The following is a 16,270-nucleotide window of genomic DNA, read 5'->3' as shown; positions in this document are numbered from 1 at the left end:
TCTGTAGATTGCCTTGGGAATTGGGAATGCAAAATGGTGCAGCCACTATGGAAAACCGCACGGGGATTCCTCAAAAAATTGAAAATAGTGCTACCATGTGATCAAGCCATTCTAGCTCTGGGTATTTATCTAAAAGAATTGGTACCAGGACCCTAAAGAGCTAGTACGACTCCTTTGGTCCATCACAGCACTACTCCCCATCGCCAAGATTGGGAAGAAAATGAAATGTCTATTGATGGAAGAATAGATAATGGACCTATGTACAATGGAAAATTATTCAGTTTTTATTATTTATTTTATTTTATTTTTTTTAAAAGATTTTATTTATTTATTTGACAGAGAGAAATCACAAGTAGTCGGAGAGGCAGGCAGAGAGAGAGGGAAGCAGGCTCCCTGCCGAGCAGAGAGCCTGATGCGGGACTCGATCCCAGGACCTTGAGATCATGACCTGAGCCGAAGGCAGCGGCTTAACCCACTGAGCCACCCAGGCGTCCCTTTATTATTTATTTTAAATATTTTATATATTTATTTGACACCAAGAGAGGGAACATAAGCAGGGTAAGCTGGAGTAGGAGAGGGAGAAGCAAGCTCCCTGCCAAGTAGGGAGTCCAATGCGGGGCTCAATCCCAGGATTCTGGGATCACGACCAGAGCTGAAAGCAGATGCCTAATGACTGAGCCACCCAGGTGCCCCTATTCAGTTTTTAAAAAGAAGGAAATTCAGGACGCCTGGGTGGCTCAGTTGGTTGGGCAGCTGCCTTCGGCTCAGGTCATGATCCCGGTGTCCTGGGATCGAGTCCCACATCGGGCTCCTTGCTCAGCAGGGAGCCTGCTTCTCCCTCTGCCTCTGCCTGCCATTCTGTCTGTGCTCGCTCTCTGTCCCTTTCTTTCTCTGACAAATAAATACATAAAATCTTAAAAAAAAAAAAAAAGTAAATTCTGCAGTATGTGACCACATGGATGAGCTGTAAGGACTTTCTTCCAAGGAAAATAAGCCAGTCATAGAAAGACAGATATGCATGATTCTACTTACCTGAGTTATCTAAGAAAAACTTACACCATCAATGAGTAGAGGTGGCTGTCAGGGACTGAGGGGAGGGGCTAAATGGGGAGTGACTAATAATGAATGGGCTAAGTTTTAGTTTCACAAGATGAGTAAGTTTTCGAGCTCTGCCATACAGCATTGTACCTCTCATCCATACTGTGTTCTACACTGAATTTTCAGAGGGCTGATCTCCTTGTAAGTGTTGTTACCACAACACCTAGAGAGTGGAGTCAATGATACTATAACGTTGTGTGGTAACAAATGGTAGTTCCACTTGTGAGGAGCACAGCAGAATGTATAGACTTGTTGAGTCACTGTGGTGGACCTGACATTAATGTAATATTATATGCCCACTATAATTTTAAATAAATCCCACAGGCTCTTGATTTTGAAACAGAATGCTATTTTTAGGACCTACATTACAGGGTCTTTAAGCGTCTGCCTTCAGCTCAGGTCATGATCCCGGGGTCCTGGGACTGAGACCCGCATGGGGCTCCCTGCTCAGTGGGGAGTCTGTTTCTCTCTCTCCCTCTGCTCTTCCCCCTGTTTGTACCCTCCCCCCAATAAATGAAGTAATTGAAAGATTTACATTACAGGGAGAAATAGGAGAATGCCTGTTGGCTGGGGTCCAGGCACAATCCCGTCAGCTTCCGAATGCACTAATTTACATGCAGGCTTTCTTATGTACTCCAGTATTCCTAAATCTCACCTTTACACAACATTTCAGGAATTGCTTTGTGGTCCATGGGGGACAGAGGCCCAGCACTATTGAAAATCACAAGAGAGAAAATGGATACCTCAAAGTTGCAAACGAGTCAAATCCACATTTGAAAACAAGGGGGAGTCAAGGTATTCCAAAGAGGGAGGGGAGGAGGATGTGGAAGAGATGTAAAGTAATCTTGATATGGTGGGTCGGAGGAATGAAATCTTAAGGATCAAAAAAAGTTCTTACTACAATCAAATTAAAATAAAAATTATTCCTCAGACAATGAGATAGCCCCCGTTCTCTGTAATGGTGTTTTCTGAGCTCTGTCAGTTCTCATCTCTGGATCCTGAAGGGGTCTGAAGAAATCTTCTAGAGCCTCTGCTGGTGAGCCTAGAGAAGTGAGGGAAAGTAGAGATAGTCACAGTGAGGAGGGACAGGGGTCTTCTTGACTTTTCTGAAAAATTACTGAATGGCTGGTTAGAATGAGTGTCTTTCTCAGACCTCATGGATTCTTGAGGACGTGGCTGATCCAGTTTCTTCTGGGCACACTGAATTCCTCTGTACGGCAGCTCTGTGTGGCTGCCCCAGTTCACACTTTATGCCGCTATTTCAGATAACCAAAGAGACGAGTGTACTATTTCCAAATATTGAGAGGAACAGGGGAACCTCTGTGGTGGTCCCTCTGATACCCTCTGACTAGGGTCCTTTCCCTTGGTCCAGTCAGCTGAGCTCTGGGGTGACTGAAGATGGGGTTATTCTAAATAATAGGGGTGTGGGTAGAAAAAAAATGATTAGAAAAAGAAAGACTTGGTCCCTTGAGGACTCTTGCCAAGATATTCTTGTAGATAAAATTCTTGTAAGATGGATTGGATGGTAGTGTAATTAGGTAGATTCGTAGCTCCTTGAACAAGCTTGCCCATAGAGCCATCAGTTGATTGGCTTTTTGCCTACATGGAACAACATCACTAGAACCATGCCACCATTAACTTTGTCTTGTTTAACATTTTTATCAAAATTTGGATGAAGACCTAGGAGTTTTCCTTATCAAATATACTTAAGCTAGAAAATGGGAAGAATATAGCAAGTGTGATAGGTGACAGGACCAAGATTCAAAATTATCTTGACAGGCTGGAATGCTGGGCCCCAAACCAAGCTGAAATTTAACAAGAGTAAACATGAGGTTCTACGTTTGGGTGAAAAATCAATTATACATCTCCCTAATGGGAGAGGTTTATCTTGGCCACAGCTCATGTAAAGGTCTTGGGTTTTACTTAACCGCAAACTTGTTGTGATCTGTTGCTGTGATGGACCTGCTAAGAAGCATTAACTTGATTTCAGGCTGAATGGAAGGAGGGTGTCCAGGTCAGATGAAATAATTATTTCACTGGACTTTGGCTTGGTCACACCACAACTGAAGGATGCTTTTCCATTTGGACACGCCCCTGGTTTTTTTTTTTTTTTTTTTTAAGATTTTAGAGTGTGCAAGCTGGGGGAAAGGGAGAGGTGATACTCTCAGACTCCCTGCTGAGTGCAGAGCCAGATGTGGGGTTCATCTCATGCCCCCGAGATCATGACCTGAGCCCAAATCAAGAGTTGGATGCTTAACCAATCGAGCCCCCCAGGTGCCCTGGACCCTTCAGTTTAAAAAGGATAACGAGTGACCAGGAGGGCCAGGATAGGGGGAATGCATTCTGGAAGTGAGAAAACTTGAACCTGATAAGAGCAGGGGCTGGATAGACCGTCAACTAGTAACAAAGGCTGACGAGGACTTGTTCTGGGTCACCGAAAGGATATAACTAACACCATGGAGTGGTCACTTCATGGAAACTGGTGTGGGGCCCATACAAATTGAAAATTTTGTAGCAGGACCACAGACTTGAAGTGGACTGCCTCAGGTCCTTGAGCTGAGCATTAGCCTGTTGGGATGCTGTGGAAAGAATTCTTGCGTTGGACAGGAGGTTTGACAAAATGATCTCCAGGGTCCCTTTCAACACGGAAACCCCAGATTTCTGGAAAGGGAGAAGGACATTTATTTTAATATGATGATTGAACTTGAAAGACTATTGCAGAGCAAAGAACTATGGGTGCATGTGATATGAAGGATAAGCTGAGATCCATATGTGCCTGGAAAACCCAGGGAGCGAAGAGGGTTCTCAGGCGTTCATACGTAATGCATTAAGCACGTGTGCGTGCTTCAGCCTCCCCTCCCCATCCATCGCTCCTACTGAACCTGTCTCTTCACTTGGTGCTCCTGCTTTTCTGAGAATCCTTTACTTTTTTTAAAAAAATATATTTTTAAAAGGATTTTATTTGACAGAGTATAAGCAGGGGGAGCAGCAGGCAAAGGGAGAGGGAGAAGCAGGCTTCCCGCTGGGTGGGAAGCCTGATGTGGGGCCCAATCCCAGGACCCTGAGATCATGACCTGATCCAAAGGCGGACGCTTAACCAACTGAGCCACCCAGGCATCCTTCTGAGAGTCCTTTAACAGCCTTTGGGTGATGTTTAAGAATGCTTCATCTGTTGCTTCCATGACTTTACCTGCTAATGTCTATGTGTAGCGGTTCACATTTAGGAGGCTTTTGTGGGCTAGCCTGGGACACCAGTCCCCCGTGAGAGCAATGCTTTTCTGGGAAATGGATTTCAAACTTCCTGCCACCAGTGTGTGGACTTTTGAAACGTGTTCTACTCTAATATGGGGATGACCCAGGATTTGCTCTCTTTATGACATCGTACTTCACACCACCTTGGAGCCTTTCTAAATGGGGCTCTGAGCTTGGAAGCCCTCTTTGCTCCTTGCTGCCAACATGGCAGCTCCTGAAATTCTGACACTTTCATGAATCAAGGCTTCCTATTGCTCTTGCACGGCTCTATCTAGAAATGAATTTTATTTATTTTTTAAAAGATTTTATGTATTTGATGGCACAAGCAGGTGGGAGACAGGGAGAGGGAGAAGCAGGCTTCCCGCTGAGCAGGAGACCCCCCTCCCAAATGTGGAGCTCAATCCCAGGACCCTGGGATCATGCCCTGAGCTGAAGACAGATGCTTAAGTGACTGAGCCACCCAGGCATCCCTTCCCAGAAAAAATTTTTGTTATCATATAGCCGGATGTCAAATTTGTCGTATTGTTATATTGCCATATATCCTTCGTCTGAGAATCATTGGGCTAGAGGCTTTCTCAAACCATGGATTATAACTTGATAGCCTTGCAATAATGGCTTTATCACGAGAGAGATAAAGGACCCAGGACCCTGAGATCACAACCTGAGCCAAAGGCAGAGGCTTAACCCACTGAGCCACCCAGGTGCCCCTCTCAGAGAGAGGCTGTGCTTTCCCCCTGTGACTGTCCTATGCTTCCACTTAATGGAAAGGTCTGAAATTCCAGTATGCTTAAGAACCCCCTGGAGAGCTGTTGCAAAGGTGAAAATTCCTGGACCCTGCCCCTGAATAGTTTGACTCTGTGGGTCTGAAGTCCAGGAATCTGCAACTGTTACAATGAACCCTGGTGAAGCTGAAGCAGGTGGCCAATGGACCACACTTCAAAAAACTGGAAGCTACTCCGAGTATCAACCCATGAAACTAAAGGTGTGTATTCCTTCAAGGAGAAGCGGAGCAATTTTAAGGCTTTCAAATCTTTCCAGTTGTGGATGGAAAAGAAGCAATGTAAAGATGTGGTCTGTTTTGCAGGAATTTTTTTTTTTTTTTTTTTTTTTTTTTGCCAGGGTTGTTTGGAGCACGGGCTGGTGGCACTCCCCACCATCTACAACCATCCTCAGGAAGTGTCTTTTCTTTTGAGCTCTGACTTGTCTCTCAGTCCTCCTTTGGGAAGGACTTTTCACTTCACCCCCATCCCCATCATAAGTATGAGTCAAACCTCTCAGGGAGGTTTTAATGCTTTCCAAGTCTATTTTGTGGTCTAGTTCACGGACTCTCTGACCTCCACAGGTGCAGAGAACACGGTCCCTCAGCATCACTGGCTCTGTTTCTCCTGCAGAGCCTCCACGGTTCTAAGTGTGTATGGGACAGTGGAAGCATCTGGCAATCTGGGGCTAAGCTGTGGCCCTCCTGGGTCTTTCCACCCCTCTCTCAGGAAGGCTGAAAGCTGATCAAGAAAGTCTTGTCCACTGACAAAACATCTTGGAGTTTTGGATGATGTTCGAGGGGCTTGCTAGCAGGGACCAGGCATCGTGCTATTTGTGATGGGAATCCTTCTAAACAGTGAATCATGTGGCTTTAATTCAAAGCCTTTGGTAGTCATCTACAGGTCAAAGAGCAAACTACACTTAACCCATCCTACCTTTCCTGCTATTTCTTACCACGCACCCTAGATGTCAGGCTCCCCAAACTGGGCTAACACCGTGTATGATAACTCTCTTGAGTATGCTAAGTATACGAAGTGCCCTAGACTCCAGACCCACCAGAAAATTCTATACATAAATATGCAGTACCACGTTCACAAACTGGGTGCCGGCCAACTGTTTTTTCTGAAAGATGGAAATGCTTGCTCACATTCTGAGAACTCTCCTGATTTTATTTCATTTTATTATTTTTTAAGAGATTTTATTTATTTATTTGACATAGTGAGAGATTACAAGTAGGCAGAGAGGCAGGCAGAGAGCGGGGGAAGCAGGCTCCCCACTGAGCAGAGAGCCTGATGCGGGGCTCTATCCCAGGACCCTGAGATCACAATCTGAGCCAAAGGCAGAGGCTTAACCCACTGAGCCACCCAGGTGCCCCTTATTTTATTTTATTTTATTTTTTTAAGTTTTATTTATTTGAGAGAGAGACAGTGAGAGAGTATGAGAGGGGAGAAGGTCAGGGGGAAAAGCAGACTCCCAGTAGAGCTGGGAGTCTGTGTAGGACTTGATCCTGCGACTTTAGGATCATGACCTGAGCTGAAGGCAGGTCCTCAAACAACTGAGCCACCCAGGGGTCCCATCTCTCTTGATTTAAAAAAACCTGGACTTTAGGGGCACCTGCGTGACTCAGTGGGGTAAAGGCTCTGCCTTCTGCTCAGGCCATGATCCCATAGTCCTAGGATAGAGCCCCACATTGGGCTCTCTGGTTGGCAGGGAGCCTGCTCCAACCACCCCCGCCCCCCACCCCCCACCTACTTGTGATCTCTGTCAAATAAATAAATAAAATCTTTAAAGAAAATATAAATAAAAAACCTGGTCTTTATTTCTCTTGGAAAACAGAAAGATGGGTCCCTCCCAAGCTCATAATCCCAAATGGTATGTTCTGTCTCTAAGACCCTGGAGAGAAAAGTAAGGGGAAACACAATACAACTTTACCTTCCTTGTTCCCACCAGAGGGCAATATAATCTCTCTCTCAAAAAAAAAAAAAAAAAAAAAAAAAGAGAGGGGGGGGGGGAGGCGAAATGGAACTGAAATCGCAAAAGCTGCTAGCTTGACTTTGTTGCCCAAGCAGCAAAGCCCTTCTTGGGGAGCCCACCCGCACTTTGCACGCTGAAGGGGCGTGGAGCTCACCGTGAGCTGCCGTTAACGCGCCGTTGCACACACGCCTTTCCTTTGGCCTGGCTCCTCTCCAGCATCCCGGTTCAGTTCATCTGAAAGCCAGCTGGAGGGAAAGGTGTGCAAGGGAAGCTTCTGGAGGTTGAGGAAACGTGGAGGCCCGAGGCGGTTGCCGAGGCGATGCTCATCCGTGGAGACGGCCTCACACCCTGACCGTCCTTGGTCGTGCCTCCCGTTGGCACAGGATTGTGGTTTTGGTAGGCACCCTGGGGCGCCCCGTCACACTCGCCAGGCCGGTGGAGACTCGTGTGGTAGACCAGATGCCTGCTTATTCCTTGAGCCTGTGATCTATCTGCGGAGGGGGCCGAGGAACGTATTCTGGCCGGCAGGGGTGTGCTTTCCTTTGAGAAAAACCAACAATGGAAGCCAACACAGAATCCCCGGTTGCTCTTGTGAGCTCTGAGCAAGGGGAGTGTTAGGATTTGCACGTTTGGAGCCCCCGCGGTGACGTTGTGGCGGCTCCTGACACGTGGAATTCAGATCTTGTGGTTGCGGCCACTGTTTTGGTTTTAATAATTTAGGCCTGAGTATTTGGAGAGGGTGAGGGGTAAGGTGCCTTAGCACTCCTACTTCTCCCACCCAAAAAGCGTTCAGACATTTAAGAAAACACCCCTAGCTCTTGACCCGCCTTTGGGGGAACCGAGTACAGACGAGTGAAAACAAGTTGCCAAAATGTCACATTCTCTGCTGGGTTTCTGCTCTTTGCTGGCCTGGGGTTAAGATCACAGAGGGATTCATCCTTGCCTTACCTTTTCACCCTCATTTTTTCTTTATCCCTATGTCATGCTGCTAAGATTTGTCAGGCTGCTAAGATTTGGAATAGTTCAGTAGGCATGTGGAAATATGGAAAATGAGCAAGAGAAAGAGCAGAAATTGTACAATTGGGTCTTGGGGATTTTGGAAAATTGGCTTCGGTTGTTAAACACGTAAAATTTTTGTTCATTATCAGTTTGGGTTGACTCACCTACCATATTCCATTATGGAAAGCTCACACTGAAATACATATACAGATGATCCTTGAACAGGGGTCCACTGGCACAGATTACTTTATTTTGGTAAATATAGTACATTACTATAAATGTATTTTCTCTGATTTTAACATTTTCTTCCCTCTAACTGACTTCATTGTAAGACTACAGTATACAATACGTGTAACATACAAAATGTGTTCATTGACTTATCTGTAAGTCTTCTGGTCAACAGTGGGTTATCAAGTTTCTGGGGAGTTGAAGTTCCACGTGGGTATTTGACGGCGTTTGTACCCAACACTTGCCTTGTTCAAGAGTCACTGCATATTTAAACAAAAAAGTCCTATTTTAGATAGGATTTAGGTTGCACTAGGTTGTTTACAGTAAGAGATATTGACTCAGCCTTGGGTCTTAAAATCTGTCTTAACTCTGGGCACAAAAGAAATTTAAGGCTTGTTAGGCAAAATCTTGGGTAACTTTTTTTTTTTTTTTCAAAGCATATTCCGTGCAGTCAAGAGGGCATCTCCATGAGCTCCAAGGTGTGTCTCCGGTTGTAGTTTGTTGAGACCATCACCCATGGCCCTGGGGTTCTTAGCGCAGAAGGGAAGGAAGTGACCCTGGGGTTGAACCGGTTTTTGCCTCTCCCACCAGAGAGGGTGGCAACGGGCTCAAATGACTCATTAAGTAGTTTTATAGGGTTTGGAGAAATAGGATAGTTAATAAGTTATTTGGTAGTGCTGTCTAGTCAGCATGTATTTCAATGGTTTTTTAATGCTCTGAACGTCACTTAGATTTCCTGGTGTTATTGTAAGTGGAAGACTTAATCCCTGTTTTTAAGAAGTTTAAAATCCATGCAATTGGAGTATGGAATAAGACAATTAGAAAGCAGTGCAGGACACCATAATGTAGTGACTAGGTTTAGAGATTCTGGGGTTAGACCTGATTTTTTTTTTTTTTAACCTTTTATGTCTTAGTTCCTTCATGTTAAAGTGAGGATAGTATGAAGATTGTATGAGATAGTGTAGGTAACGTATTTAGCCTAGAGCCTTAGTATGTGGTTGGAAGTTCAGTATCTGGTAGATAATAATAAACTTAAGTTTCCTTTATGCAGTTATATTGAGAAAGGATTTCCCATTTCACTTCTCAGGTAAATCACTTGGAAAGAAAATTTCCTACAATGCTACTATATATATGCCTTGATTTCTTTAAGAAACTATTTTTTTTTTCTGCTAACAGAAATATGGACCTGTCTTAAGTGTTTTTTTTTTTTTTAAAGGTTTATTTATTTTAGAGAGACAGAAAAAGAGAGAGAGCATGAGCGAGCAGTGGGGAGAAGCAGAGGGAGAGGGAAAGAGAGAGAGTTTTACACAGGTTCTGTGCTTAGCTGGAGCCCTGAGACTGGGAGCTGAGCTGAAACCAAGAGGGAAGTGCTTAACCCATTGCACCACCCAGTGGCCCCTGAAATGTTGTTTGCACAGTCAGTGTGCTGCCTGGAATTGCCTTTTTTTCTTTCTTTCTTTCTTTCTTTTTTTTTTAATCCCCCCCCCCCCCCATATTTATCAGCTGCTTCTATTCTGAAGAGTGACCTAACCAGATACACATAAAGGAGTAAAGAAAAGGGTCTGCACTTATGGGGTAATAGCAGATAAGTGACAACTTCAGTGTTTTGGGTGCTCAGAATCCATTTGCTCCCATCTTCCTAGCCATGTTCTCAAAGATTGGGGTGTCCAGGAGTTTTTGTGAAACCTGGCTAAATGCTGTGTTTGTTTAGTAGGACCAGAGGTGTGGAAAACAGACCAAAACCGTGAGTAGTGCCTGGATGATCTTTATTTCCCATCAGAAGAGAGCTTGATGGAAAGACGGACTCATAGGCGGGCGGGAAATGTGGGTTCCAGTCCTGATAGTGTCGGGGCTGCCTCTCCACAGAGCAAGGTGCTGGGCTGCCTGAAGACATCTTCAGAGTTGCTGAAACCCTTAGGCTACTCCCGCCCCGCCAAGAGTAAGGTACATAACAAGTGCCCATGAATTTCACCTTCACCTAAGATTTTTTTTTTTAAATAGTGAATGATGTTTGTTTATTTAAAATAAAAACAAAAGCTTTAATGGACTGTCCCTTTTCGGAGAGAGTATTCTTTTTTGAGGTGATGGAAATTGCATGAGTAAAGGAAAAGCTGAGTGGCTTTGGTAATGAAAGAGTGTAAGCACGTCGGGGTTTCTCACAGCTGTTTTAGTAGGCAGAGAGCTTCCACTTGGGGAATAACACCACAAGAAGTCTCCATTTCCCCTCATGTTTGTTCCATTTCATTCTTTGTATTCCTCTCCTCGCAGATTTAAATACCAAATTGCTTCTCTTACTTCACACTTTCCACCTGGGGTCTCAGGAGTTCATACAGCGCCAGAAAAGCGTCTGCAGTCCCCCCCTCCCCCGGCCACATTTTATAACTGGGGGCTGCTTTTTTAGGCTGTTTATGTCATCACTGCTGTATCTTTGGGTATTCCTAGTTGAGTTTTTAGTTTCAGCCGAAGCCGTAATCTCAGAAGTGGCCTGTCTCCCTGTACAGAAAAACCAATAGCATCTTGGAGAGTTTTCCGCTGGGATGGTTTGGGGTGACTGAATTCTGAAAATCCTTTTTGGACCTTATCGCTCTTTGCTTGTTTTTTTTTTTTTTTTTAATTTTAAAATGTAGTAGAATTAAAAAAAAAAGTCTCTAAAGATGATTGCTTTTTGCCCGTAGATATAAAAAATAACCATCTTGTCAGTATCAGGCTTTTATTCTCAGGGAAATTTAGAGAGTCCATTCGATCTGCCAGTGCTGCCGTGGCACTGATTAAAATGAGGCATTGCCGTTTATTTGAAGGCAGAGTATGGATTTTTGTTTGGAAATAACAGCTTTCTGCATGTGTGAGTGATTTTGTTCATTTCGACTAAATTGATCCACCAGTTAGCTGGGTGATGAATTGCTTTCAGTTTGGGTTTTAATACATTTTGTGTGCCGTGGTCGGCATTGTCTTAGCTGAGTTGCTAAGTTGCATGAATGCTCAAAAGGGCTTCTAGAGAAGTGCCTGTCCTTGAAAAAGTCCCCAGCAGTGGGTGGAGCAAACCACTCCCCCTTTTTTCCCCCCACCATGTGTGGGAAAGTTGTGTTTTTTTTTCCTCTTTTTCCCCCTCCCAGCTTTATTGAAGTATAATTGACAAAATTGTAGGATATTTAAAGTGTACATCAGGATGGTTTGGTAAACATTGTGAATGGAATGTGAATTGTGAATAACTAAGGGGAGACCCTTCGTTAACCTCTATCACCTCACGTGTGTGTGTGTGTGTGTGTGTGTGGCATTTCAGTTCTACTCGGAACAAATTTCAATTCTGTAATTCAGTATTATCAACTATTAGTCACCATGTTCTACATTGGATCCCAGACCTCCTTCTTCCCGTAGCTGAAAGTCTGTGCCCTTTTACCAACCCGTCCCTATTTTTCCCACCCCCAGTCCTTGGAAACCACTTTTCTACTCTGTTTTTCTGAGTTAGACTTGTTTGTTTCACCTATAAGTGATACTGCAGAGTATTTGTCCTTGGCTTATTTCACTAAGCATAATGCCTTCAAGCTTCATCCATATTACTGAAAATCGTGTGTTTTCCTTCTTTCTGGCGGCTGAATAATATTTCATTGTGTGTGTGTGTATGTACACACACACACACACACACACACACACACATATATGTATTCGTATTTTCTTTATCGATTCATCTGTCGATGGACACTTAGGAAATTTTTGTATCTTGGCTATTATGAATAATGCTGTAGTGAATGTGGGAGTGTAGATATATCTCTTTAAGACCCCGTTTTCATTTCCTTTGGGTATGTACCTTGAAGTGGGGTTGCTGGATCGTGGGGTAGTTCTATTTTTAATTTTTTGACGACTCTCCATACTGTTTTCCACAGTGGCTGGGCCAGTTTTCTTTCTCCTCACTCCAGCCCCTTCTTGATTTGTCCTGTTCTTCCCCCGTGACATCCCGTATGGGCTGAGTGGGACCAGAGTGATAGTCTGACACCAGGTGAAAGGTCGGCTTGCTGGCATCTGAAGTTGGACGTGAGACTTAGGGAAAGTTTCTCCCACTTTTGGCTCTCTTCCACTTTTTGGCTTTCTACTTCCCCAGTTCTCAAGAGTTCAGTGTCCTGTGGCTGGCGGAAGACCACCATGGAGACTGCTGCCCCTGTGTCCCACACTTCGTGATTGCTTCTCTTTCCTTTCCTGACTTCAATACTCCCTTCTGCTGTTTGCAGTTTGGATTTTAGTTGTTGGATTTTTGTATGCCAGTGGGACATTAGGACAGTGGCACATGGTAGGGTCATAATAAGTATTTGAATAAATGAATAATTTGTCTATTGATAGAAAGCAATCTGACTAAACTGATCCACATTAAAATACAAATGACTGTCCCCAACCTTTCATCAGCAATCTTTTAAGCTTTACACAGAATTTGGGCTTGAATTTGGAGCATTTGTACTATTACTTTATTATTTTTATTTCAGCAAGAATTTTTTTTTTAGAATATTTTATTTATTTATTTATTAGAGAGAGTGCACGAGCCAGGGGAAGGGCATAAACAGAACAGAAACCACGCCAAGCCAGGTTTCAGGCCGACCCATGAGATCATGACCTGAGCCAAAACCATGACTCTGATGCTTAATTGACTGAACCACCCAAGTGCCTGCACACCACTCCCCCCTTTTTAATGTAGGGCCCATGCCCAGCGTGGAGCCCATAGCAGAGCTTGAACTCACTATCAACCCTGAGATCAAGACCTGCACTGAGATCAAGGGGTGGATGCTTAACCAACTGAGCCACCCAGACACCCCAGCAAGAAACAATTTTAAGGGAAATGTTAAGTTCAAGGTTAAAGGGGTCAAATAGTCCCCCAGGTTTCTTTACCAAAGACAACCACTGCTCTTGATCTCTTACGTATCTTTTCTGAGTTTTTGTACGTATACAAGCCCGTGCTTACACATTGCAGTGCACTAACAATATGAGACATGTCTTTTTTTTTTTTTTTTAAACTTTTTGTTAATGTAAGGCCCTGATCAAATGGGCCATCTGCCTTCCCCCACCCTGCTTTAGCTATTCCCAATAGGCCATAGGTTTGTCTTTAAAAAATCCCATTCTGAATTGTGTGTCTTATAGTATTTTTTTACATTGCTTTGGTATTAAAGATAAGGTTTGACTGCATGTGTAGAAAACCTAAAATAACAGTGGCTTACACAGGAGAAAAGTTTTTCTTTCACTGAAGACAGCCCCAGGGCTGATAGGGAAGCTCACAATGTCAGGGACTACGGCTCTTTCTCTCTAGCTGACTTGCCTTCTCTAGTACTTTGCCTCATGATCCAAGATGGCTTTTGAACCTCCAGCCATTATATTCATATTCTAGGCAGCAGGAAGGAATGTCTCTCCTAACCCCCAAATCAAAGAATGGTACTCTTTATGGAGTCCTCACAGCCGTATCCTACACAACTTCCTAGCTGGCCCAGCTAAAAACTGGGGAGTCTGTTGCCACCAAAGAAGGGGAATACAGATATTGGGGTAGGTAGCTAGTGTTTTCTGCCACTATCATTCACCTCTTCAAATATTACAATCTCTCTTCTCCCCAATTTCTTACGCCCATCAACTTCAAAATAACTTTCTGCTTCTCTCAGAAATCAATGACCTCAACTTGATTCGTGAAAATCAAGGCCAGTCCAGTGTGAGAATGGCCATGTTAATCAGAACTTTAAAGACGTGAGTGTTGTTTTTAGCTCAGAGGCAAGTTGGGTGTGGTTTGACACTGGAGTTCGGCCTTTTCTGAGCTGATCATTTAGACCTGGGATTGGCAAAGCTTTTCTGGAAAGGGCCACGGAGTGAATGTTTTAGGTTTTGCAGGCCACGTTCTCTGCGTGACCATGTTCTGATGACATTTTATTATCACTCTGCTATTAAAATTACAGATGCTCCTATGTATCCTAAAATATTTTTCTTAATTTTTTTCAACTACTTAAAAATGTAGACATTGTTCTTATAAGCAGCAAAAAAAAAAAAAACCACACACAAAAAAACACAGGACTGTGGTTGCTGACTCCTAGTTTAGATGATGGTTGTAGCAATGATAAGTTCTAAGAAAAGAAAGAAATGTGCTGCTCTAAGTGGAGGTTGGTCAATTAAGCTGAGACTCTGGACAGAAGAAAGGAGAATCAACTGTTTGGAAGAGTTGACTATATTTTGAGGTCACATACTCTAAAATGCTTAAGAATACATCACTAGAGGGGCGCCTGGGTGGCTCAGTGGATTAAAGCCTCTGCCTTCAGCTTGGGTCATGATCCTGGCGTCCTGGGATCAAGGCCTGCATTGGGCTCTCTGCTCAGCAGGGGAGCCTGCTCCCCCCACGGCCCCCACACTGCCTGCCTCTCTGCCTACTTGTGATCTCTCCCTCTCTGTCAAATACATAAATAAAATCTTAAAAAAAGAGAGAATACATCACTAGAATAAGAAAATATGCATGCTTTTCTTAGAAATTTGTTGTTTTAATCTTTTAATGTGATACAAATTTTACCATTTGAACCAATCTTTTTTTTTTTTTTTTTTAAGATTTTATTTATTTATTTGGCAGGGACCGAGCGAGGAGGGAACACAAGCAGAGGGAGTGGGAGAGGGAGAAACAGGCTTCCCACAGAGCAGGGAGCCCGATGTGGGGTTTGATCCCAGGACTCTGGGATCATGACCCAAGCTGAAGGCAGACACTTAATGACGGAGCCACCCAGGTGCCCCTGAACCAATCTTTAAATGTACAAGTCAGTGCCATTAAGTTTATTCGCTGTATGTGCAGCCGTTGCCATGATCCAGTTTCTAAACTTTTCCTAAACAGAAGCTCTTCCTGTTAAATGGTAGCTCCCGCTTGCTCTGGGTAAACTCTCTCTTTTCTATGAATTTGCCTATTCTAAGTATCATGTAAGTAGAACCATACAATATTCATCCTTTTTAGTCGGGCTTATTCACTTTGCATAATATCTTCCAGGTTATTGCAGCATGTGTCAATTTCTTTCCTTTCTAAGCCTGAATAATATTCTATTGTACATGTATATCATCACATCCATTTTGTTTATCCATTCATCTGTTGGCAGACATCTGGGTTCTTTGCACTTGTTGGCTATTGTAAATAATGCTACTTGAGTCCCTGCTTCTAAGTTTTTTGTGTACATGGTAATTCTAACTTTTTAAGGAACCTCCATCCTATTTTCTGCAGAGGCTGCTCCATTTTACATTCCCACGAGCAATGTCCAGAGGGTCCCCTTTGAAGATGGAGTATTAGAGAATGTGGACTGAAAAATGTACTCAGTTCTTTTAAACATTTTTAGGTTCTCCTTCCCTCTGTCCCTTTCCAGAGTCTCACTTTACTTCACTAACTTCCTTTAAAAATTTTTTTTTATTTTTAGGATTTTTAAAAAGATTTTATTTATTTATTTGACAGATGGAGATCACAAGTAGGCAGAGAGGCAGGCAGAGAGAGAGGGGGAAGCAGGCTCTCCACTGAGCAGAGAGCCAGATGTGGGGCTCGATCCCAGGACCCTGAGATGATGACCTGAGCTGAAGGCAGAGCCTTTAACCCACTGAGCCACCTAGGCGCCCCTTATTTTTAGGATTTTATTTATTTACTTAGGCAGGCACACATGTGCCAAGGGAGGGGCAGAGAGAGAGAGAGAGAATCTCTAGCAGACTGTGCACTGAGTGTGGAGCCCAGCATGGGGCTTGATCTCATGACCCTGAGATCATGACCTGAGCCAAAAGCAAGAACCAGCTGCTCAACCAGCTGAGTCACCCAGGTGCCCCACGACTTGAACAACTTCTATTTAGAACAGCAAATTGTTCCTTTCTTCACCAGTGCTTACTTAAAAAAAACTTTTAAAAATAATTATCATCCTAGTGGGTGTGAAGTGATGTCTCATTTTAGATTTGCATTTCCTAGAGATGTTGAGCATCTTTCCATATGCTTAGT

The 16,270-nt window shown here is 43.7% G+C and overlaps 1 protein-coding gene and 1 long non-coding RNA gene across 3 annotated transcripts in view; one reads left to right on the top strand and one right to left on the bottom strand.

The window, feature by feature from the left end:
• The window catches only part of SAXO1 (stabilizer of axonemal microtubules 1), a 105,268-nt gene that overhangs the window by 9,107 nt on the left and 79,891 nt on the right, over positions 1–16,270 (top strand). The gene's annotated exons all lie outside the window — the stretch shown is intronic.
• Positions 1,950–7,676, bottom strand: LOC309846459. Its single transcript, XR_014301952.1, has 2 exons — positions 7,238–7,676; positions 1,950–2,140 (listed from the first exon to the last, which is right to left on the bottom strand). It is a non-coding gene; the product is annotated as an uncharacterized lncRNA (long non-coding RNA).

Source organism: Mustela nivalis, assembly GCF_964662115.1.
Source record: "Mustela nivalis genome assembly, chromosome: 13".
In the NCBI taxonomy this organism is placed as follows: Eukaryota; Metazoa; Chordata; class Mammalia; order Carnivora; family Mustelidae; genus Mustela; species Mustela nivalis.
Note: the sequence above shows the minus strand (reverse complement) of the source record. Positions and strands in the feature narration are given on the sequence as shown.